This window comes from Talpa europaea (assembly GCF_964194135.1).
Source record: "Talpa europaea genome assembly, chromosome: 13".
Lineage (NCBI taxonomy): Eukaryota > Metazoa > Chordata > Mammalia > Eulipotyphla > Talpidae > Talpa > Talpa europaea.
The window spans coordinates 3,949,761-3,973,196 of record NC_140080.1 but is presented as its reverse complement, the minus strand read 5'-3'; positions in this window follow the sequence as shown (position 1 = coordinate 3,973,196).

Genomic DNA, 23,436 nt, shown 5'->3' with positions numbered 1-23,436 from the left:
CCTGCAAGCCTAGGTCGTCTCCCAAGCCTAGGTCGCAGGCGCGGGGACCTGGGCAGCCGCGATCCTGGTCTGCACTTGCTTTTCAAGCGCGCCGAGCGCGCTGCTTTCCGCGCCAGCTTACCGGCAGCCCGGGCTGTGTGCGTGTCTCCCGGGGTCTTTGTTCTTCTCTAATGGCGCCCGGAGCCGTTCGCTCACCGCCGCGGCGAATCCTGCAGGGTTCGCCTCAGCTCCCGTTCACAGGGTGTGGTGGCTGCAATAGTTCCTTTCCACTCACAGTCCCGCTTGCTGCGTCCGTTTTTCTTGTTGGGCGTTTTGGTTTGTTGTTTTCCTCCTCTCTGCCGGTCGGAGAGTGCCGCCTCTGTGGGCGGGGCAGGGGAGCAGGGTTCTGCGCTTCCCTCCCTTCTAGTCCTCTTTTATGGCCACTTTCTTCTTCGGGTAGTTTGCTGGAGTCGTCCGTTTATCTTCCGTGTCCCAGTTCTCACTGGGACCTGCCGCTTTTCCTCCCTATTAACTTTTTTTAATGGGAGATCTTACTCGCAGCGTCTCCTCGCCGCCATGTTGCTCCGCCCCCTGTCCGGGTTTAGTATTTCTTTTGGGTGAAACAGGGAATACTGAGATATTTTTGAGCAAAGAAAAGACATATTTCAATTAAAAAGAATTCTTTAGGCTCCAGTGTTGATGAGGGGCCATGGAGGTGGCAGCATTGGGGGCAGTAAAAAAGCACAGAGACTGCTCAAGAAGATGTTGGAGTTGAGAAATAATGTTGTCTCAGACCTAGGTGGACCAGTGGAGCTGGGGAGAAGAAGTGGGATATGGAAATAACTTGAAGGTATAAACGGCAGAAATTTGAATCAATTAGTTATAGGGTGTGAAAGAGAGGAATACAGATTGAGCCCATAAATTTGACTTGAACATCTGGAAGGATAGCAATGATTTCAATGAAGTAGGAAAGACTACAGGAAGAGCAATTTTTGGGGGGTATTCATCTGCAAGTCAATTTTCTCATTATAATATAATTAGCCTGAGCTAGTGGCTCCATCAGCAAGGACGTGAGGAATAAGGCATGTGTAGTTCAGTCTCCACTGGACTCTGGGGTGTTCTTGGCTCACCTCCTTATGTTAATGGCAAAGATCCAAGGTTTCTATAGCTGATGTCTATTAGTCTGACTCTATGAAATCTTGAGGCCCTGCATATACTCTCCCGTTATTACTGATTTTATGCTTAAAATTTCTTGTAACTAAGATTTGTTCCTTTCTCCTGCCGTGATAGTTTCTTTAGAATTTATTATTCAACCTACCTCTTATATTTTTCCAAATAGCTTCCTTGTTTTCAAGGAACCCTCTTCCTTTTTATTTCCCATGTTATTATCATCTTAGTAAAAGTTAGAAGTTACTTTTCCAGCCCCTTCCCTGCCCCCCTCAGTATCCATCCAATAAATCCCCCTTTCTTAAGACTATCAAAGTTGTCTTTCATGATTACCGGGAAGAACCTGAGATATCTTTACTTAAATGAGATAAGGTATAAAATTTAACTTGCTAACATTCAAATACCATGCTACAAAGGTAGTTGTATGCTTACTTTGGAAAGACAGTATATTACATGCGGTTTTATGTGCATTGACCCTCGGAAGCATCAATCCTATGACTTCGTGAGCAAATATTATTGAAGAGCTCAATGTGATGGCCTCTGGCGAGCTCCCTAAGCTGAGTGTTCGTTGCTTCCACTATTTACACTCAATTGAGTTCAGGAGCTTAGTTGATTCCGCAAAGATAGGTCTGAAGGGGATTCTGCCTGGAATAATCCCTCAGTCACTATTGGCATATATTCATTTATTTCATGGCCTTCAGCTTTGTTGTTGAACTGATTTATTCTTTTCATCTTAACTTAGATTTGTTTTCAGTGGTCCCGTATCAAGTGATTCAATGCAGTGGATACAGCAGTGCTATCAATCCTAAGGAGAAAATGCTTCTATTCCCTTCATTCCTTTTAGACTCAGAGTCTATTAAATGTTTAGATTCTGGGTTTAATTCTGAGTTATGACTGTTTATCTTCTGGGTCCAGTGGAACCCCTTACTTTAAAAAGTATTTCAGGCCATGTAACATTTAACTAAACAGAAGTAAGCAAAGGAGTTAGTGAAAAACAAATATGGTAGAGATTTTAATAAGAATTTAAACATTTCCCTTATCAAAATACAATACTTTTGAATACTTTAATGATTTATATTTTTTTTTGCAGAGAGAATAGCCCTCTTTTTTCTTTCCTAATCATGAAAAAATATTTTTTGATTCTAAACACCAGTGAGAATAATATTTCAATGATTTTTTTCATTTATAATGTATTTCTCTCCAGTTATTTTTGTACACCGAAGTACTTTAGTACTTTTATGAATTGTGTCAAGTAAATTGCTGCACACATGAAAGAGGATAGGATACCTAACTCTTTGGCAAAACAGTGTGGTCCAGGGGCTTGTGAATTATCGTAAAATGAAGTCTTTCCATTATGTGATGAACTCAACAAGAACCCTGCATTTTCTTATTGTCAGACAGTGTTCTGAGCACTTCAGGTATATTACCCCACTTCATCATGGAGTCTGCATAGCAGCCTATGGAGCAGGTACTCTCAGCAGCCCATGTTATCAAAGAGGAAGCTTGGGGACACAGAGGCTCTGTAACTTGTCCAGGACAACGGAGCTAGTGAGCGGCAGACACACACCTAGACAGTCTCCTCTCAGTCTGTGTTACACTCTCGATAGGGATGATTAGCCTGAGCAGATGCCCATGGATGTGGTGAAACTGCAAATGCCAGTATTTAAAGTGGAGGACAGGCCTTCAGAGAGGGCTGTGCAGACCAGAGCTGCTCACCCTCCGTCACAGCACTTAGCTGGGCCAGCTCCTAGCCTACAGGGAGCTTCCCTGCGACCTGCTGTCCCATGCTATTTCCTGTAATGGGACTCGGACACAGTTGGAAGTACTGATTCGCTCTGCCAGTGTCAGCCCTCAGTTCACCATCAGTTTTGGATCCAGCATTAGTTCTTGAATTTATTTTTGGTCAGTGATTAGTAAAGATCGACATTTTATGAATTTTATCCTTCTCAGAGATTTATTCTGTACAGAACAAGGAGAAAAGCCAACAAAAAGAGGAGATATTTAGGAGGGAAAGGGGTAGTAGATCTACTTCTGTCACAGAGCAGGAAGGCAGGGATGAGGGATGTCCAAATGGAAGCATTACTTTGATAAGTTCGTGTTTCACTCATCTGTTCAACAGGTACTCACTGATCTCTGAATATTTACTCACATTTGTCCAGCGCAGAATAAAGCAGAGTATTTTGGACATGGATCCCAAGCTCCATGGAGCGTACAGGGAGGGAAATACAGACTCGAAACCCAGTAATGACCACTGTGTTACACACTCTGAAAAGAGAGCAGGTTTCTGCATCTCCTTCCAGAAATTCCTTTCCTCTGCTCTTCCTTAAGCATCTGTGAAGGCCAGCTCGCTCTCTTGTGGCCTCTTACATTTTCCTCTTGGAGGGGTCTCATTTAAATCCTTCACTTAATGTACATGGTTGTTTTCCAAATAGAGGACTCTTGCTCTCTCCCCTGAAGTTTAGACTGCTCTGCCTGTCTTTACCCACTGAGATCTCCTTGGCATTTCCAGTTCAGCCTCACTGAAAGTGAACTCATTATTTTCTTCCTCAAAAGTGTTTTTTCTTCATGTTTTCCTGATAGTAACAAATGACAGTGTGACCCACCCACTTCCCAAGTGAAAAGCCTGGAAGTTCCCAAACATGCCTCTATCTTCTTCATTTCATCTCTAACTACTACATTGTTCCATGTTCCATCTTGTCTTATTCCAGCTCCTTAGCTTTTTGCCTGTGTTACTGCAGTTACCTTTTGTGCTAAATTGTATCAGCATGGGATGGAGTTCCTGATTTACTTATGTTTCTAGTTTTGTTGCTTTTGATCAGAGACTGTCAGCTTTACTGTTCTTGAAATTTATTAAAGTTTTCTTTGTGATATAATATAGTTATTTTTTGGCAATTTCTTATTAGCGTTGAAAAAAAGTACATTGTTTGGCTTTTAGGATTTAATGATAGATGCCTATCAATTAAACAATAGTTATATTACTTGAATAATTATATTATTTAATTCTTAATCTATAGTTGTTTTGTCCACTTGATCTTCTGTAGATAAAAAGAGGTAAAGTGAAATTCTCACTGTCAACAGTTAGCCTATTCTTGTATTGATTGCATATTACTAAATTACCACTGTCAATGCTTGTTGAGACTTCCTTGCAATTTCTTTATCTTTTGCTTCTTTCAAGTATGGATCAGTATCTTATAAGATAGCTTACCATGAAATCTTCATAGCAATTAGATATTAAATCAAATGCAAACCAAATAGATACCTCCTTCTAAACTGAAACTAAATGCATTTTCTGTTGAATTTCTCCTCAGCTAGGGCCCCAGAATATGACCACATAATGCCAGCTAGTATGGGAAATGTGGTGGAGGGGCAGTGAGTGCTGATTGGGACAGTAGTTTTAACTCATTGATGTTAAATATCTCACTTTTTCAAGTAAAAAATATTATGGCCCTGTAGTCACGTTACTAGAATCCTCTCAGCAAGTTGATCTTCTGTCAGTGAAGGGCTTTGAAGCTTAGCTTTCATTATCTTCACAGAAAACATTTACCTCTGCTAATGGAAATCTGTGTTTTTAGAATGAGATGAGGTCAAATTATAAAAGGGGTCAAGTAGCATGGAGATTGAATGTCAGTCCATTTGTTTCAGCAGTTAAGAGCCCACTGCTGAAAAACGACAGCTCTCCATATTTCAGTATTCACGAAGATTTGATGGGGTGCAAGAATGGGGAGCTTATCAGTGGAGGTGCACGCATGATGGGCTTAGATGGATGAATCCTGGAAACATCCTCTGTCTCTGGAGTTTAGTTTGTTTTTCCTTACCCAAGACCCATATGTAAAATTCTCCTTAGTCCACAAAGTATCAGTCAATAAATTGTATCTAGAATTATAAAATTGTAACCATTTTTTTCAGTGGTTATGTATATGCTCATTTAAGTTTTAAATAAAGGAGAGCAGGACCCAGATGGACACATCTGGCGGCTGGTAGAAGCCACCCTGGGTGTTGTCGGGGACAGAGCTCAGCTCCACGCTGCCAGCCTGGCCTCTGTGCTGCCAGTGCTGGACCCGCAGGGGGAAGCCAGGGTGCAGCTCCACGGATGCCTGGAAGGCCTGGACTGCACTTCCAGAAAGCTTGATTATAAGGGGGAACGAGAGAAAGGGCCTCCAACTCGCAGGGTAGTAGGGACAGATTCCTAACAGGGAAGGAAAGAGGCAAACTCGTGTGGAAGAAATAGGCCCGAGAGGAGATATCCTGCTAGAGCACTGGTGCAGGGAGGTGGTGGGAGAGGAGAGAATAAACCAAAGTCCAGAAAGTTGGAGTTGAAGGTCGCTGTCACTTGTATCTCTACTGATTGTCTATTCATCTGTTGTTAGGTCTTCTAGGTGAGTTAGCTCCTTCGTTGTCATGAAGTGCTCCTTTTTATCCCAGTTCTATTCTTTGTTGTGAAGTAGGTTTTGTTCGATGCTAATAAAGCCATTCCAGTCTTCTTATGAGTAGTGTTTATATTGTATATCCCTTTCCATTCTTTTATTTTCAGGCCTGATGTAACTTTATGTTTGTGTATCTCTCTATATCATATCTCTCTGTACACACACACACACACACACACACACAGGTGTATTTATATTTCAGATATTTGGACAGTGTGCTGCTGAGTCTTGCTTTTTTATGCACTGACAACCCTTGCCTTTTAATTGGAGGATTTAGATTATTTAGATTTAATGTCATTATTGATAATATTTGGTTAAAATCAGTCATCCACCATTTGTTTTCTATTTGTTCCATCTCCATATGTTCTTTATTACTTTCCCCTCTTTTTCTGACTTTATTTTAAAATATTTTTAACATTCCATTTTTTAATTTGATTTATGTACTTACTTCACTCCCATTAATATTATACAGCCTATATCTTTAACTTCTAGCTATTGCTCTAGGGTTTATAGTATGCATTTTCACCGTAGTACAGTTTATCTTCAGAAATGCTAAGTCAATTTATATATGATATAGGAAGCTTATAGCAGACAATTTTATTTCTCCTTTTGTCCTTTGTGCTATTGTTCTAATTTATTTCTATACGTATTATGAACCACACTATGCATTGTTATTACTTTTCCATGAAACAGTTTACTTTTAGAAATTTTAGAAATAAGAAAAATACCTTTGTATTTACCTACACATTTATCAGTTTTGGCTTCCTTTATTCATTTGTGGAGATCCAGGTTTCCATTTGATATACTTTCCTTCTACCTACTTCCATTGACAGCCACTTGCAGTAAAAGTTAACTTGCAACAAACTCTCTCAAATTCTGTTTGTTTTTTGCAGAGTGCAGAATTCCAGGTTGGTCTCTACCTCCCTACTACCGCTGACCTGTACTTTAAAGCTGCCAGTCTGTTGTCCTCTAGCTTGCAATGTTTACAAGAAGGTTGTAGTAATTATTAATTTTTTTTTTTTCTGGCTAGGTAATGTGCCTTCTTGATTTTTTTTTCCTGTCCCTCTTTGTATAATTCAGTCACCAATTAGAGGTTGAATATTTGATCAAGTCCCTCAGGTAACTACAGGTCTTTTCTTTTTTCTTTTTTTTCTTTTTTTTAGTTATTCTCTTTATATTTCATAGGCATAATTTCTATTGTTGTATAGTTGGATTCATTCACATTTTGTTGAGCTGTTGTTTTTTTTAAAGATGGTTGGACTTCGTTTCGGCACGGTGTGGTGGTACTCATGGATTAGGTGGACTGTTTTAAGGTTTCTTTTCATACGTTTCGGGGAAAACATAAAGTAATCTTTATTCTAGGGCTGGTTAAGCCCCCTCTGCTGCGGTATCACCTCCTGGGAGGACCCCTAGTTACTTTCCATAATAAAATATGGAAATCTTCATGATGATTTTCAGTTATGTTCTCTCAGGAATGTTTTATAAGTGCATGGTCATATTCTCTTCCCATAATAATGGCATTTTATTCTAGATATGCATTTTTTAATCCAGCCAAAATCTCAAGGAACACTTTGCACACCTCCACACTTTTACCCTTTCTTTTTTACTTGACCCCATAAATTCTCGGCATTTTAGTTTCTCTGAACTCTGACTTCTGCTTCATCACTTCAGCAGACCTCTATTTGCATTTTGCTTCCTTGACTAAAACCTGAAAATTGTACTCAGCCAAAATCTGGGGCACTTTTAGGATGACCTCATTTGTTTCCCTTTCCTAGGGAATCACAGTCCTGCATTGTTGTCCCTATTTGAAATTTTATTTCTAATGGGTATGCTGGAAATTGGAGAGAGGAAAACAGGAGCAGAGAACGTATTTAAAGAAATAATAGCTGAGAACTTCCCCAGCCTGGGAAAGGAACTAAATATACAAGTTCATGAAGCCAATAGAACATTATCTAAGAGGAAGAAGACCTACACCAGACACAGTATAGTAATCCAGTCAAAAGTAAAGGATAAAGAAAGTATACTAAAGGCAGCAAGGGCAAAAAATATATATTACCTATAAAGATACCATCAAGCAGTCATCAGATTTCTCAGTAGAAGCCCTTTGGGCCAGGGGAGAGTGGAATAACATACTATAAATACTGAAAGATTAAGAACTACCAACTGAGAATACTCTATGAAGGAGAAATCAGGGTTTTCCTGCATAAACAAGAAGGAGTTTACAGTTACTAGACCTGCCTTACAGGAGAGGGTGAAAGGAGCTCTTCTTTCTAAAACAAAAAGACAAAGCATACAAAACTTTGAGTCAAGTAATACATATACAAAATTAGACAGTTGTGACTCTATTTCAGAGTAGTGTTCTCAATAATTATGGCATAAAGTTTAAAGGGAAAGATGCATTAAAATAACTATAGAGGGCCTCCCCTGGTGACGCAGGCAGTTGAGCGCAGTGCTGTGAAGCTGTCCGCAGCCTCTGCAGTGCAGATTTGATCCTGGCCGGCTGGCGAGGGTCCCACATGGTGGGGCAGACCTCTCCTGTCTCACCCGCTGCTCCCCTCAGCAGTGTATTTCGTCAGTCTGCCTGTTCTGTTTCCCCGCTCTTTCTGGTGAATCTTATCACCCTCCCGCGCATCTGGCCATTACCCTGGTTCTTGTATAAATAAATAAAATAAATCTTTAAAAAAATAACTATAGATACTTTAATCTGTAGGCAGTACAAAAAGGGATAATTTATCACAAGAAAAACATGATAGGGGAGGACAAAAATGCTGGAACCTGTGTAGACCAAGGAGATAAGACAGTATTAGCATAAAAATGATTATTTTAGCTATGAGACATTTATGCAGACCTCATGGCAACCACAAAAGAAAAAGCTAGAAGAGAGATACAAAGAATTAAAAAAGAAAAGCACTATATAAAACTACATAAATAAAATGGCAGATAGAGACACAAGGTAAAGAAAAAAATAGAAATATAGAACAACCAGAAAGCAGGAGATAAAATAGCAGCAGGAAGACCCCATAATCTAACATTGGTTAGATAGAGAGTACACGTGGTTTTGATGCCCTTAGAGGCCACTGCTTTGGCATTTTTTACCGATCTCTTCAGATATTTCTAATGACCTGCCAATATTCCTCGCTGTCCATCGGTAATATAGGTATCTGCCAGTAGTTAAGTCGATAGCATACCTTTATAGGTAAATGTTCTTATAAATATTTGAAGAGCTTCCTGTATAACTCAGAATATATCCTGCTATTAAACATAGCACCGTACAGCAGTTGCAGTTGGTTGGGATCCTGTATTTCCAACTGAACTTTCTTCCTTCAGCACATCTTAGCTTCAAGTCAGCAGTGGCTTACTTATGATCTGCCTGGCCCACCTGTGTGGAATGTTTGGGTCTATGCATGGTTGGCCCGTGTCATTTTTTTACTTTTTCATCCCTGGAGGTGTCGGTCGCTACCGTTTTTCAGAGCTGTCCTCTTCAGATGGACCATCATTTTCCTAGAGCGTCATTATCATGACTCCCCATTCTTGCCGTTAATGCTCACTTCATTCGGCCCGTGGTCGTCATCTGCTCGGCCCTTTCTGTTATATGTGAAAGAGAGACCTAGAGGTAAGGACAGGGAGATGCTGTGACAGCACAGAGAAGTAGCCTTAGACAGATTTACGCCTGGTTTGTATTGTTTTCATTTCCGGTTATAGACCTAAGAACTGGAGGATTCTTAGAGAGGAAAGAACAAGCAGTTATAGTCATCTTAATCCAGTGCTCATGAAGTGACATGGAGTGAGTAAGGGGACAAACCATCTTCCTCAACTACAGGGAGTAGAAAAAAGATGCTATCAGAAGGAATTTGATAAAAGACAACTCTATGGAAAAAGAGACAGGAGGGTGAATTTCTCCTCCTCCATCAACCAGAGGCTGCTTCCTTAATTTAATCCTTCTCCAGGGCAAGCTGTTGGTTCAGAAAAAACCCTGTTGCCACAGCTAGTGATTCAGAACAGATAAAAAAAAAAAAACAGGCAGTATATAGATCCCGTCTGATAGCCATGAATGGGAAATACGTTGAAGGAAAGCATGTGAAATATATTACTAGGTTATTTTATTTTACATTTACCCTGCAACAAGAAGAAACCAGGAAGGCTCAGAAGACATTTTGTTCTGAGATTGCTCATTTCTTCTCCATTTATTTGCTTTTCCTTGGAGCACGCGGCCGCTCCGCCTTGGGAAACACATTGTTTGGAGAAGCAGTGCTCCAGGTTGGTCCATCTGCTGGAGAACTTGTTCCCTTTTTTCAAAAAAGCCTTGCCTGTGTGTTATGACATCATTCCTTATAAAGGTAGAGATAGATTATTGTGCACATATAATATAATGAATTTATATGAGATATACTGACTATCCCATGAGTGAAGGAACAAGACATAATTTGGAGTTGGAGCCTAGAGTGATTTATGAAGGTCGTTGTCTTACAAGCTCAGATGCTTTCCATATGGCGTTGGAGAAACCCCCTCATGTAATGTATGTAGAAAACATATGTAGCAAATTAGTTTCACTTACATTTTTTTCCCCTAAATATGTTTTGGTTTAAAAATGACAGTGTCTTTTGTTTATCTGGTCTGTAAAATACCACACTCTTTTTTTTTCCTTCTTTCGAAGAGAGGGGTTATTTGTTAATAGGAACAGAGAGTTTCTAAATGAGACAGACAGAATCGAGTGTGAGCCGCCACGACACTGGGCCTCGCTGTGCCTTGGGTGCCGGGGTCTTGCATCTCATTGGATTTATGGCTTAACTTCTGTATCACGCGTAACTGGAGTGCACTCCGCAGTGTGACCTTGTCTAGGAAGAGGAAAAATGGATTGTTCATTTTCCAGCTGTAGTGTATTAGATTTCCATCTAATTGCATTTTCAAATAAATGTGAAGATGCAACTATTTCACTTAAAAGGAAATTGCTCTACTTAAAGAAAAATGGAGAGTGGATTAGAAGTAATATTCAAGATTGAAAGTATTTTATATCTAAAATAATGAGCTTTTGTTTGCCCCAAGCAGCAGTCCCATCAGTGGATTCTTTCTCTGCATCGTCGTTTTACTTGTGAAGACTTAAAGTATCCATGCCCTCAGCCTCTAGCCCAGTGTTTATAAATCTTGAGGATCTGCTTGACTTTACACAAGTCCCCCCACTGGAACCTATAGCATGCATATTCCATTTTAACACTGAAAATCTTGGGTGGTTTTCCAAATCTAATTTAATTTTTTTTGAAAAAATTTGCAACACACTGAAAAATTTGGAAAGTCACTGGGATGTGACAAAACCAAGACTGGAAATCATTGTAGCTTTAACCCCAAAGCAACAGACTACCTAAACATTTTTGTTGGAGAAGAGTTTCTTGCGATATTAAACACATGTCTGGCTGGATTTATGCAGTTGATTTGTAGCTCATTTATGGTATCTATCAAAACAGAAATATTCAATGGAATTGTAGGATTTTCACAGTTGTACAGTCTCCAAGTCACACATGACAACAGTGTAATTGTCTGAGAAGATAAAAGTAAAAGCTGGAAAGTGTATGGCTTTCTTCTTCGTTGGGACAGAGCAGAGTATCTAGAAAATCATTAACAATGCTGAGGGGGAAATTGGGATTAGAACACAGAGCTTTTGTTTTTCCATCTCCAGATTGAATTTAAGACAAAGATGTGTACGCACGTGCTTGGGATTGTGTGTATGAGATAATGTTAGAGCATCGCTAGGTGGCCAGCGTGTGTCAGTCCCTCTCAGCAAACTTCCAGTGCCACCAAAGCTGCCGTTGTGCTTTCGTTCCTAGGAAGCTCTTGGGGTCTGAACACCCGGATGTAGGAGCTTGTTGACTTATTTCTAGAGAAGGAAAGAATTGTTCCAGAGGAGCTTTGGCAATTGTTTTGACAACTCGCTTCCTAGATAATGCCTTCCTGTGGATTAAAGAAAGGGTGCTGGTCTTTGAAACTGTCAATTTAGCTCTTTCAGAATCACTGTGATTCATCTGCTGTAATGAAATTCTCCCTGCATGGAAGCAGGCAAATTTTGATCTCAGCATAAATCTTCCCTGTTCCTCCATTCTCCTCTCAGACAGCGCACGTAGCAGTGCACCGTGCCGTGGCGGGGTCCCTTGCAGCCATGGCCCTGAGAATGTGGGTGCGAGGCAGTGGCACAGTAGTGGGCCCTCTGGCCATCCTTCTCCTTGTTCCCCAAGTTCTGGCTGTGTGTGCCACCTTGCTTAGCAGGTTTGCATAGGACCTGAGTTGGCCTTGCAGACGGAAGAAGGCTCCAACTCTGTGATGCCGGAACATCTGCTGGAGTCAGGAGAGGCTGTGGGGACCGGCTCCTCAGCAGGCAGGTCAGTGAGCGAGTCAGCCGAGCTATCATCAGCCAGATTCACGACCGCTGCCCCGCTGGGAACTGCTAATGCATCTCGGTGGACGGGGGATTGGGTACTCAGCCAAAGAGCTAATTTCCTCCTGTCTTGGGGTGGGGGTGGCGAAGAGAATGGGGAAGCGGGGGAAATGTGCAGAGCCATTTCTGGGGATCTGTTTGAGTTGCGCACAGCACAGTTTGCGAAGCCACATAACCCAGCCAGACAATCACCACGACCAACACAAAGCAGAGCCAGAGGCTTTCCCTGATGGTCCCAGCGCTCCGGGGCGTGAAGGGAGGATGTCGCCTAGCAGGCCAGCCACCTGCTGACTGTGCTCACGCAAGAGAAGCTGGTGTCCTCTCCCATGGTGCATCACAAGTGCTTTTCCCATCACTAATCCACAAATTAATAAAAAGTGATAAAACAGCCATTGGAAACAAACTGATGTCATGTCTAGGACCTCCTCAACATCACTGCTTAATCCCAGAGGTCTGTCTTAGTGCTTAAGCTAGTTTACACGTGTGGGCTGCTGGCACTGGCAGGCAGAGTACTGGGTAGGAAACACGCCATGCGCGGCTCTTGGCCTGGATGTTCTTCTCCAGTGAAGACACAAGGTAACTTCCTTTTGGTGAGTAGCTGGAGCAGGTGAGCTACAAGATGTGAATGGAAAATGACTGAAATTAGATTTTCTTAAGTGATTTTGAAGATGCAGTGATTTGCTTATGTGCCTGGAGGATAAACTGTGGTCTCCATTTATCAGCGCTCTCCTAGTTTCTGCCCTGCCGCTAGGTGATGAGAGTCAGATTGGGCACGACTCTCGCCCCTGAGCCTGAGTGTGTTTCAGACCTTCTAATTTACATGGGGAGAGCCCTTTCTGTGCGGGCCATTGAAAGAGAGAGTATGTGGAACGTGCTAGCACCCACTGCTGATGTGGGGATCTTCCTGCCTTTTTTCAGCCAACTGGTGTCCCCTTCCCCCCACCATTTTTGGATAATTCCGTGATGGCAAATACATCTCCTGGTGGTAAAATAGTGATGGCTGGAAAGAAACAGGGACTGGAATGTTAATCATTCCCCAAGAAGAATTATGTGTGGAGGCATAATGGGAGGCTATGATATTGCTGGGGAATCTGCCAACTTTCAACTAAAAAGTTCTCCAAATTATTACCTGTGGTAATTGGTGGGCTGCTATTTTATCCTTAAAATTACTTCTTCTGTGTGTGTTTCCTTGTACTATTATGTCATAGTAACCCTGGGAAAGCTCAGCTGTGCTGGGCTCAGAGATCTTTTTTCTGTCCACCAGGTCCCTTAGCCCTGCTTGCTAAGTGGGGACCTGCTGTGGTGTGTGTGCACAAACACACCTGCTGTCCACACAGCGCGCTTATGGCAGGCTTCCTGGTGGCCATGACAATTATTATTATTATTATTACAGTGGTTGGTCACTCTCTTGATATTCCCTTTAACAGGAACTTATTTTCTCAAATCACAGATATTTTCCAAAGCTGGCCTTTATTGCTCACTTAGATTAAAAACGGCCTTTGGGGCCGTGTTTGAAAATAAGACTGAGTTCATTTTTTTAGGAGACTCATTTTCTCTCACCCTAACAGCTGGCTTTGTTTCTTTTGAGTACAAAACTTTGAAGAGTAGGTGCCTTTTCAGTTGCTGTATGTTCATATTTTTCAGAAATGTTCATTAAACATATCAATTTTTCCATCCCTTTCAACACTAGAAAGCAAAACAAGTTGATATCACGTCAGAAGCAAGTAGTCCACAGGGGTCATGCAGTGATAAAGCTCCTTCTGGATATGATTTACACTTTGAGGGTCTCATCATTGTATGTATTCTGTAGGTCTGTTCAAACACGTTCGGGGGAGCAAAGCTTGTTATATAGAAACCCAAATACTTTTTTGTAGCTTTGAGTCCCCTAGCTCTGAAGAATATTTTATGAAAGTGGTCTAAGCTCCATGTTGGAGTTCTTACACTAGTCTATCAGGTTATAAATCAAACATTCTGTTGTCTAATACAGAAAATATTTTACTTACTCTTTTTAAAATACATAAATACATAAACTTATAAACTTATACCAGAATATAATATGAATGTGCTCCCTCACAGCGTGTTATTGCTAACTATTTAATTAAACATTGTGGTGCTTGAAATGTTTGTACTCTCAGCATTTCAAAGCATCTCATTGCCAATATTTGCTACTAATTAAACATTCCTTGAGGGACAAATACTGGTCTAGGATTTGCCTCAGAAATCCTCCCAGAGCATTCTAGGAAACCAGTCACCATTATCCATTAAAAGGCTCCAGACTCTGACAGTTATTTACCGTGTGGTCATGGGGATGTCATTTTATAGACCATATTCAGTTATTTATAAATATAGTGGATTTTCCTTTTTTTTTTTTTTTTTTTTGCCACAGACCCCTTAGCCTGTGCACTTCAGGCTCATCACTCATTTGCTTTGTTCTGTTCAAGGAAAATGTAGAAAAAGAGCACACACCAGAGCATGAGAGCATTTCTGTCAGTGACCTTTCTCAGTAGTTATTTCTGAAGTTTCTTAAGAATGGAAGATAACCCATGGAAGACTCCTGGATAAGAGGCTGCTTTTGAAAGTTCAGTTGCACTTACAAGTTACAAATTTAAGCTGCTGAAGTGGTCTAGAATTCCTCGTGTCACGTTTGTTGAGGTCAGAGACCTCGTCAAGTCAGGTGGGCACCGTTTCCCATATCCTTTCCTGAAGGGCATGTCCATCCTGGAACGCGAAAAAACCGCATTCCTGCCTGGGCCCCGTGAGGATGAAGCGAAGGCTGCTTTCCAGCGGGTTGTCTCTGATGAGTTCCTCAGCAATCTCCCATGTAGTCTGAAATTTTCTGTGTGTCTTGGGAGCACCTCACTTGGTGTCTGGTTGGTGGCGTGACTTAATGAGAACAAGGGGTTGCGTGGGTTGTGTGGTTCATCAGAGTAGCGTAGCCTCCTGGAACCATAATACCTTGTTAGTCTTCTTGGTAACAGGCCTCTTTGCGGCTCTGACAGCCTGAGCAGTAATTGCTGTTGTAGCTAATACAGAACTGGCGGACTCGGCGGCTTCACGCCGTCTCTGGTGGTGTTGTCGCTGCCCTAGCTGACAGGAAGTGTTCCGGTGATCTCAGGTGGTGTCCTGTGCATGAGCAGATCTTGGGGTCCTCTGTGTGAATTGAGACATTCCTTGAAATGGCTCCTAAACTCCTGAGTAGAAAAGGTTTCCCAAGAGTCCATGCTACGTCAGTTACAGGCAGGTATAGTTATGCTCGCCATTGTCTTCCATTTCACTCAGACTGAAGCCCAGCTACCTCCTTAGACTCTTCTCCTTCTTGCTCACGAAGCTCTCACCACACTGGCCTTTCTATTCCTCCGTTAAACCTCAGAGCTTCATGCGTCTCCCATGACTTGGAACCCGGGGGTTCCTCTGCGTGGACAGCTTTCCTCCCTTTCTTCTCCCCTGCGGATCTCCTCATAGCTGGCTAATTCCTGTTATTCTGGCCTCTGCTCCAATAGCAGTGTTCTCAGGCAGCCACTTCAACCCTCCTCTCTCAACCGTGCTTTCTCTTTCACATGACTCTGCTCTATTTTTCATATATGTACTCACGACCCGCTTTCGTGATCCTTTGTAGAGTCTAGCAAGCTGCCTTAGGGCAGAAACCTTTCTTATTTTATTCAAAACTGGGTACCCAGGCATCTGGAAGTGTCTAATGTGGCACTTCATAATTTCTTACAGTGTGGACAAATGGATCAATGCCAGTATTTTCATTAAGAAAATGCAACTAGGGCCTCCCCGGTGGTGCAGCGGTTGAGCACTGGGCTTCGAAGCTGCCTGCAATGCCAGTTCAACCCCCAGGCGCCGGCGAGGGTCCCACATGGCACACAAACCTCTCCTGCAGCGCCCTCTGCTCCCCTCAGCAGTGTACTTTGTCAGTCTGCCTGTTCTGCTCCCCCCTCCAGCTCTGGTGAATTCTCTCACCCACTGCGCTTCTGAGTGTACCCAGTGCTTGTATAAATAAATAAATAAAGCTTAAAAAAATGTGCTTTTTAAAAAAAAAGAAAATGCAACTAAATCACATACAATACAATTATACTTATTCCTCTTTTGTCAAAGTGTTTTAAATTTAAGCCAGCCTTTAGAGCAAAAGTTGTCTTAGTGATATATTATTTTGTTACAGATCACCCCAAAATTTGGTGGCATAAAAGAACAGTTTATTACTCCTTACCGTTCTTTGAGGTGTGAAGGCTTAGTTGGAGGGGTCTTCTGCTGGGATTTTGGAGGGGGTGGGGCTGGAACATCAAAGCTGGTGTCAGGAGTTTCCAGTCTATTCAGGATGTTGGATTCCTCCATAATAACCGTCTTCTAGGAGTGTGGTCAGGCAGACACAAGCATAAGCCACGATCTGAAGTGCAGGGTCCCTGCAGGCACACCCACCGGGCCGATAGCTCGCAGAGCCCCCTGGATTCCCGAGGAGGAGGTGAGAAAAGTAGTGACATCCATGCCTCATCACAGGGTGATCGTTTCCTGAAAGAGATGAAAAGGCAGCTCCTTCCTGCATGTACCAGTAACCACACCCAAAATTATTTCCTAGACACAGGAAGAAGTGGGTTTTTTTTTTCGTTTGTTGGAAAAAAAAAATCCCAGTAAATTGTTTTTGTTGAATGAACGAAGCAACTAGAAGAAGATCAAATTAAGGGTGTGGCCCTCCATCCAAGGCAGTTTACTTCAAGGTAGCTGGCACTACACTGAGAGAGGAGAAAGGCTTGCTTTCTTGTCTTCGGCCTTTGGGAAATAAGCTGGACATGGGACAGAAGGGGCCTGAGCGTCTGTGGGGAAGTGCAGCGTGAAGGGACTGGGCTTGGCGTGAAGGGACTTGGTCTTCCATTCGGGGTCAGTGTGGCTTGGAGTCTTGACAGACACTGAGCAGGGTCTCTCCTTTGCCTTTCTTGGCTCAAAGGAATAGCCGCCTCGGCCAGGAGTGAGCTTGTACTGTGAACTTTCACAGCATATTGTGAAAAATGGAGACTAATCCGCTCTTCCATTCTGGGGACACCAAGGATTTGGATATCTTTATAGGATTTTAGTTAATCTTTATTTTTGTCTCTTTAGTGTGAGCAAGTGTCCATTGTGGTGTGAGTGTAATCGACCCTGGTGGTTCGCTGCCATGCGTGTTGTTACTCCCTGGCGTCAGCAAGGTCTCCCACTTCGTGTTCCCAAAGCGGCTGCTCAGTTTTTCTCACTTGCCGTGGTCCAGGTGCGGAGGACGGTGTGAGGACAGGAAGGCAGGTTGCCAGGGGAGGGGAGGGAGGGACAAGGACCCAGGCTGACCACCAAACACATGAAAATCACAGCTTGTGTCTGACATTCCAGAAAAGCTGCATCTGCTCCCCTGATAGCTGCTTTTATTGAGTCACCCAAAGGATCTGTTCTTCCTTGGCTTCTACCCCCACCGGTTCCCGATCTTCTGTCTCTGCCACTTCATACCTGGTACTCATTTCCAAGTATCCAGTGGACGCCTCTGCTGGCCATATGCTGAAGGAACCTGTTCCGCCCCCCTCAGGAAATTCGGAGGCATTAACATTTGTTTTATTTTAGCTTTTCACCAGTTAAAAGATTTGGTTAAATATTAGATACTATATATTTTTTATGTCCTGACTCTAATATTTTAATTAGTAGGCCCATTGTACTTTATTTAAAGTTGCATATTCAACAGTACTTCCCAGTTCAGAGCTGTGTGGGGTGGAGGCAGAACAATAAATACTGGATACTGGTGCTGGGCGATTGCCTGGTTAAAGGCCACACCTTTCTCCTCTTCTTTTTAAGGGTGTGGCTGCTCTTAGGTCTGTGGCAATCACTTTCAGCCATGACAAGGTGAAACAAAAGACTCACAGCTCTGTTCCCCTGACACCCTTGAAAGCTCAAAGCAGGAACAGCCGTTGTGTACGTAATAACTGGCCCATGGAGTGAAATCCTAACTGCTGTAGGTTTGCTAAGGCAGTTTTGGAGACCGGTGTCATAAAACAAATCTGAGGGGAGGAATGGAGGCTATTTTAGGTGACAGACTATTTCTGAAGCAGCTTGAGTGAATTAAGTCTCATGCCGACCTTGTTTGCTTGCTTTCTTGTCTTCGTGCCTTTCTCCTCTCTCAGTGTAGTGCCAGCTACCTTGAAGTAAACTGCCTTGGATGGAGGGCCACACCCTTAATTTGATCTTCTTCTAGTTGCTTCGTTCATTCAACAAAAACAATTTACTGGGATTTTTTTTTTCCAACAAACGAAAAAAAAACCCACTTCTTCCTGTGTCTAGGAAATAATTTTGGGTGTGGTTACTGGTACAGAACATAGAGTTGACTGGAAGCAAGATGATTCCCTTCAAAGACACAGCCCGAATTTGGAATGCTTCTGAGTGATCGCAGCAGTGCAAAAAGGGGAGCGCAAGATTCTTAGGAGAGGATGTAGCTTCAGTGAGTGCAGCTTCTTCATGGAGGGCATGCCCCTCGGTGCTTACCTGGGATGGCTGTCCTCCAGGGCCCAGAGCCAGGTCACAAGGAAATCCCCCACAGGGAACAGAATCAGGATTAAATCAAGAGACTTTTCCATCTTGGCCAGGGGCAACACAGTGCCTGCTCAGTGGCAGCATGTGCCCCCTGCCTTCCCTATGATGAATGGGGCGTTGACTGCTCCACCCTATGATGAATGGGGCGTTGACTGCTCCACCATTTAATGTATTGAATGTTAAGTATACACTGTGAAACAGGGAGCAGAAAACACATCATTTTAGTCAACTGAACATAAAACGATAAGGAGTTACTACTTACAGATCTGATGTAGGGACTGAACATCACCTGAAAATTTGGATACTCCACCTTCAGAGAATTTTGGGTTGTACTTGGGGGAGGAGGTAGATGTGGTCAGCATGTGGGAAGAGGATCCAAAGGGATATTTGATGGACTGTAATGGAGATCAAGATACCAATTTTCCCTTGTCTTTTTGGATACAGAATAATCTACTATATATATATATATATATATATATATATATATATATATATATAGCAAGCTTATAATAATTAAAAATTAGAGTTCTCTCTTCCCACTGTATTCAGAAGTTGGGGCCATGTGATTGGACAGGGCATGGAGAGTGCTGCGTGAGTGGAAATGGAAATGATTTACACCAGTTCCAGGCTTGGCTTCTAACAATTGCTTATGCAATATGTTGCACCATCTTGAATCATCAGCTTACTGATGAGATGCTAGAAGTCATTGATTCCTAGGAGGCTCAGGGGGGTGGTGGAGGCACAGAATGGAAGAGGTCAGCTAAAGAATATGCCGTTCAAGTTGAGTGGCTGAGCAGTGTGACCGCGATGATACAATTTACTTCCCAAGTCAGGGTAATTGTAAGGTTAGAAGGAAGTGCTCATTGTGGTTATGCCAGGGCAGCACACATGCACCGTGATGGCCCAGGGAGATGTGACGAATGGTGTCCTTTGTGGTGTAGGTGTCTTGAGTGAGGGGGGACCCATGAAAGAGTTCTGGGAAAGAGCCAAACAAGTGAAAGAGGCAACTAATGTCTGTCCAACAGAGGGTGTTTCACAGCCAAGAGAACACTCCAGACAGGAGCAGCCTTTTCCCCCTCCTACCCACCCTGACCCTGGAGGATCTAGAAGCAAAACACCGAGTAGGCAGAGAATACTGAAGAGAAAGGAAAGCATTAAAAAAAAAAAAAAACAACGCTGAGTTCCACACTGTTGGTTTTCAAAATCCCAGATCAGGTCTGTCCTGTGGGGAAACAACAACTGTGGGTTGGATGAGTAAATGGAGTTTTTATTGGATTTTCAAAACTCTGGAAATAAGGTTCTTTTCACCATAAAATGGCTGGAAAAAATTATAGACTCTACTTGAAGAAATAACAGTAATAGTTATATTTATGTAATACTTTGTATGCTCCAGTCCAAATACTATTCCTAGGTATTAGTTTCAATATATGTTAGCTTCATATATATTGTATCACTTAACTTATATGTGAACTAGAAGTCCCTGTGGGACTGGGACTGAGTGTCTAGTGACCTGGGTCTCCCGGGTCTGAGCACTCCTCTCCTCTGTCTGCATCACCTCCTTCAGTTGAGCTGCCTCTACCGAGGCAGTCGTGGAGAAGACACCACTGTCTACTGTCACCTCATGGATGCCAAGCTGCTGAATTGAAGCGTGCACAAGAATATGGGGTGAGTCCCCAGAAGACACCTGGAGAGTAAAGTGGTGTTGGAAATGCTGATCTGTATCGTGCCCCCAGACTGTCAAAACCAAAGCGCAAAAGCATTGCTTCAGCTGTGGATACTGGTCCAAGCCTGAGCGTGGTCAGGTCTTGGTGCGAGTCCGCGTGGGTCTGCAGGAGCGGGACGGGTGATGGCGCTGCTGTGAGCGTGAAGGGCTGGAGGAGAACAGCCAGGGCCTTGAAGAGGATTGTGCTCCTGCAGCCAAGAGCCATGCGTGGCACAGACATGAAAAGAAACAGAAGGCAAGTGATCATGAAGAGAGCATTTGTGCTGTTTATTAAAGGAAACAAAGTCTGCTTTGTCGAAATCAACCTCCTGCCCATAGAATGGGAGGTTCTTTAACTTCAACTGCAAAATTAGAGTCAGGTTCAAAAGAAATTGCCGCTTGGTTCAGGTTCTACCAGACGATGCTGGGTCTGGCAGGCCCCTGGCAGACCCCACCCAGTGAATGTAACCAGCCCCGGAGAGTGGGGTTCTCGTGTTGTCACAGGATGTAGGGTAGCTGAGGCTCTCCTTGATGGGACAAACACATCAAATGGATCAAATCAAGACCTCCTTTTTTGCAGGGAAATAAACTCAGTATCACAAGTCTGGGTCAAAAACTAGGTTTACGACAGGGCGTCGCAGATGTCTCCACAACTTCCTCTTTGCATCAGAAGCCAGAACCCAGTTGACTAGGTCCAGATGGTTGCCGACCTGAGCAGCTGCTCCTCCCACTGCTCTCTGGGCAGGCAGCCTTCGATGCGGCCACACTTGCGGCCTTCCCAGGTCTCCCAGGATGTTTGCCAACCACGCCCGCATCTGCCTAGACTGGGGGAGGACAGGATGGAGGTGCTGCCCCGGGAAGGGAAATTCGCTGCAGCCTGAGATGAAGCTGATGGGATACATTTGTGGGCCGTTGGCAGCATGAAATGACAAATTAGAGCGAATAAGTCCTGATTAGGGGCTTCCTTCCCACCCCCTTTCTGAGCTTGCCCTTTCCATGCCAGCTTCGCTTCGTCTGCTCTCATTTGGAGGAGGTGCCTTCTCTCCAGGTGCCTCTAAGGTGGTAGCTTTCAAGCCCTTTATTTTGCACTGCTTTGCTTCCTTTCTGCAATCACAGTTGCTGTCAGCGAGGTTTTGCTATATTGCTTGGTCATTCCCTACTTGGAGTCTTTCAAGTCCTCTGTAGATATTTATTTTAAAGATGAAAACTCAGTGTTGCCCTATCCTCTGTCCCCTTTTCTGTGGCACAGCAGCATCTTGAGAGCAGCAGTGAGTGAGGAGGGTGAGGGTGGAGGTGCTCATCAGCTGAGGATAGTCCTGGAGAGAAGCCACAGGTTCCCTGAAACTCATGGATTTAGCTTCCTCAGTCCACTTCCCTCATTCTCTGTGCCATTGCATCTTGAGTTCACCATGTCACAATGTGTCAGACTATGTATGAGAGCGCGCTTACCTTTGACCTTATCTGAGGGAGGAACACTTGACTCAAGCATTGCTAACCAGTCTTTCAGGTTCTGCCACACAGCCTCAAGGACGTTTTATCCCACATACACTATTTTTAGGGATCTGAGTGTCAGAGGAAGTCTCCAGGTTGGCCAGGCCTAGTTTATGAAAATCTAATGGGCATTCTTATGAAAGAGGTCAATATAGCAAGTTTACTTAAAGGATTTACTCCTTCTTTCATTCTTAATAATCAAATAAATTCATCCTTTCCAGGACATGGAGACAAAAATCTATCAAAGTCTTGAGTTCTGAGTAGTTTTCCGGGCTTAGTCTCCACTGGCTCTTGAAGCATGCCACATTCTTATGAAGAATTCTGAAGGAGGGTCATGAGGAAGACGCAAAAGATATCTTGGCCATCCTTTTAAAAAGCTTAACATTTTATAATGATTTAAGTGTAAGCAAATCAGAGACACATGGATTACATTTCCCTCGGAATACACATGGGTTTGCAAAATTAAGGGAAAACAGCCTTGGCACATTGTGGGCTGGGGATAATTGAACGTAAAACATTTGGGGAAAATATTTAGTTTTTTTTTTTTTTTTGACAAGTGCCCAAAATGAACAAGTTCATTCATCTGCTTCCCCTCTCCTCTGCATTAGCCAATAGTTGGAGGGCTTTCGGGGTGAGGCGATACGGTTTTTTTGTGTTTCTTTGTCAGGAAATTAGCCTTGCTGGACCCCTCCTGTCTCCATCTTCTTAAGCCCATCTCCCTCCCGATGGGGGCTTGAATAATTCGTGACTCTGGAGAGTGATAGTTTCGGGACAGTGTGTTTCTCAACAGAGTATATTCACTGTGTATGCAGCTCTGGAGAGCCCAGAGCAGGAGCTTAATAAATCCCAACTGAGCCAAACCGACTGAAGAGCTTAAGAAGAATGGTCTCCCTTGTACTTACACCTTGTACTTACAGGGTGCACTGCACCCTGCTGCTAATTTAATTTACTCCTGCCTCCTCCTTCCTCTTCCCCACAAATATTTATTGAGCACCTTTTATGTAGCATATACAGTAGCGTTTACAGTAGTAAATACTGCCAGGAGCTAAAGATACCATCTTTAGGCACTTTTGGGTGGGGACAACTTAGTGTACACATGTAGTAGAAAGTAATAGGTGGGACAGTTGAGATTTTATTTCTCTTTTAGACATTTACAGATGAGTACAGATAACTTGGCATTTGCTCTCCTGCCACCTGTCAAGGCATCACTAATGTGGGGCTCCTTGCAGATCTACCTATTTGATACTACTCCATAGTAGAGGGGACGACTCATCCGCTCATAAATGGAGGGTTTGATTCTGCCCCCTTGAAGGGTGTTCTGAGTGTGGCGCACAGGCAGGAAACGCTCCCAGGGTGATGTCATGGTGGACAAGCTATGGCCTTGCCCTCGCATCACCCCGGAGCTCAGCTCTGTACACTCACTGTTGAGAGTAAGCCCCTGTCTCCACAACCAGGGCTCACTGGAATTGTAGCAAGTTAATCAGTAGTATAGGAAGCTTAGCAGAGACAAGCAACTCTGGACATCTGCTCTCCCACGTGAAGATACGGGGATCTGAGCGCATCCCGTAAACAGCTGGTTCTGTTTGTCTGCCCTCGCTGGCGTCTAGAGACAAAGGCCACGCCTGGCAGTGCAGGCATTCATTGTTTGAGACTTTTGATAAGGGATCTTATAACCCTCCCAATGTATCAGGCTTGTAGAAATAAAACCT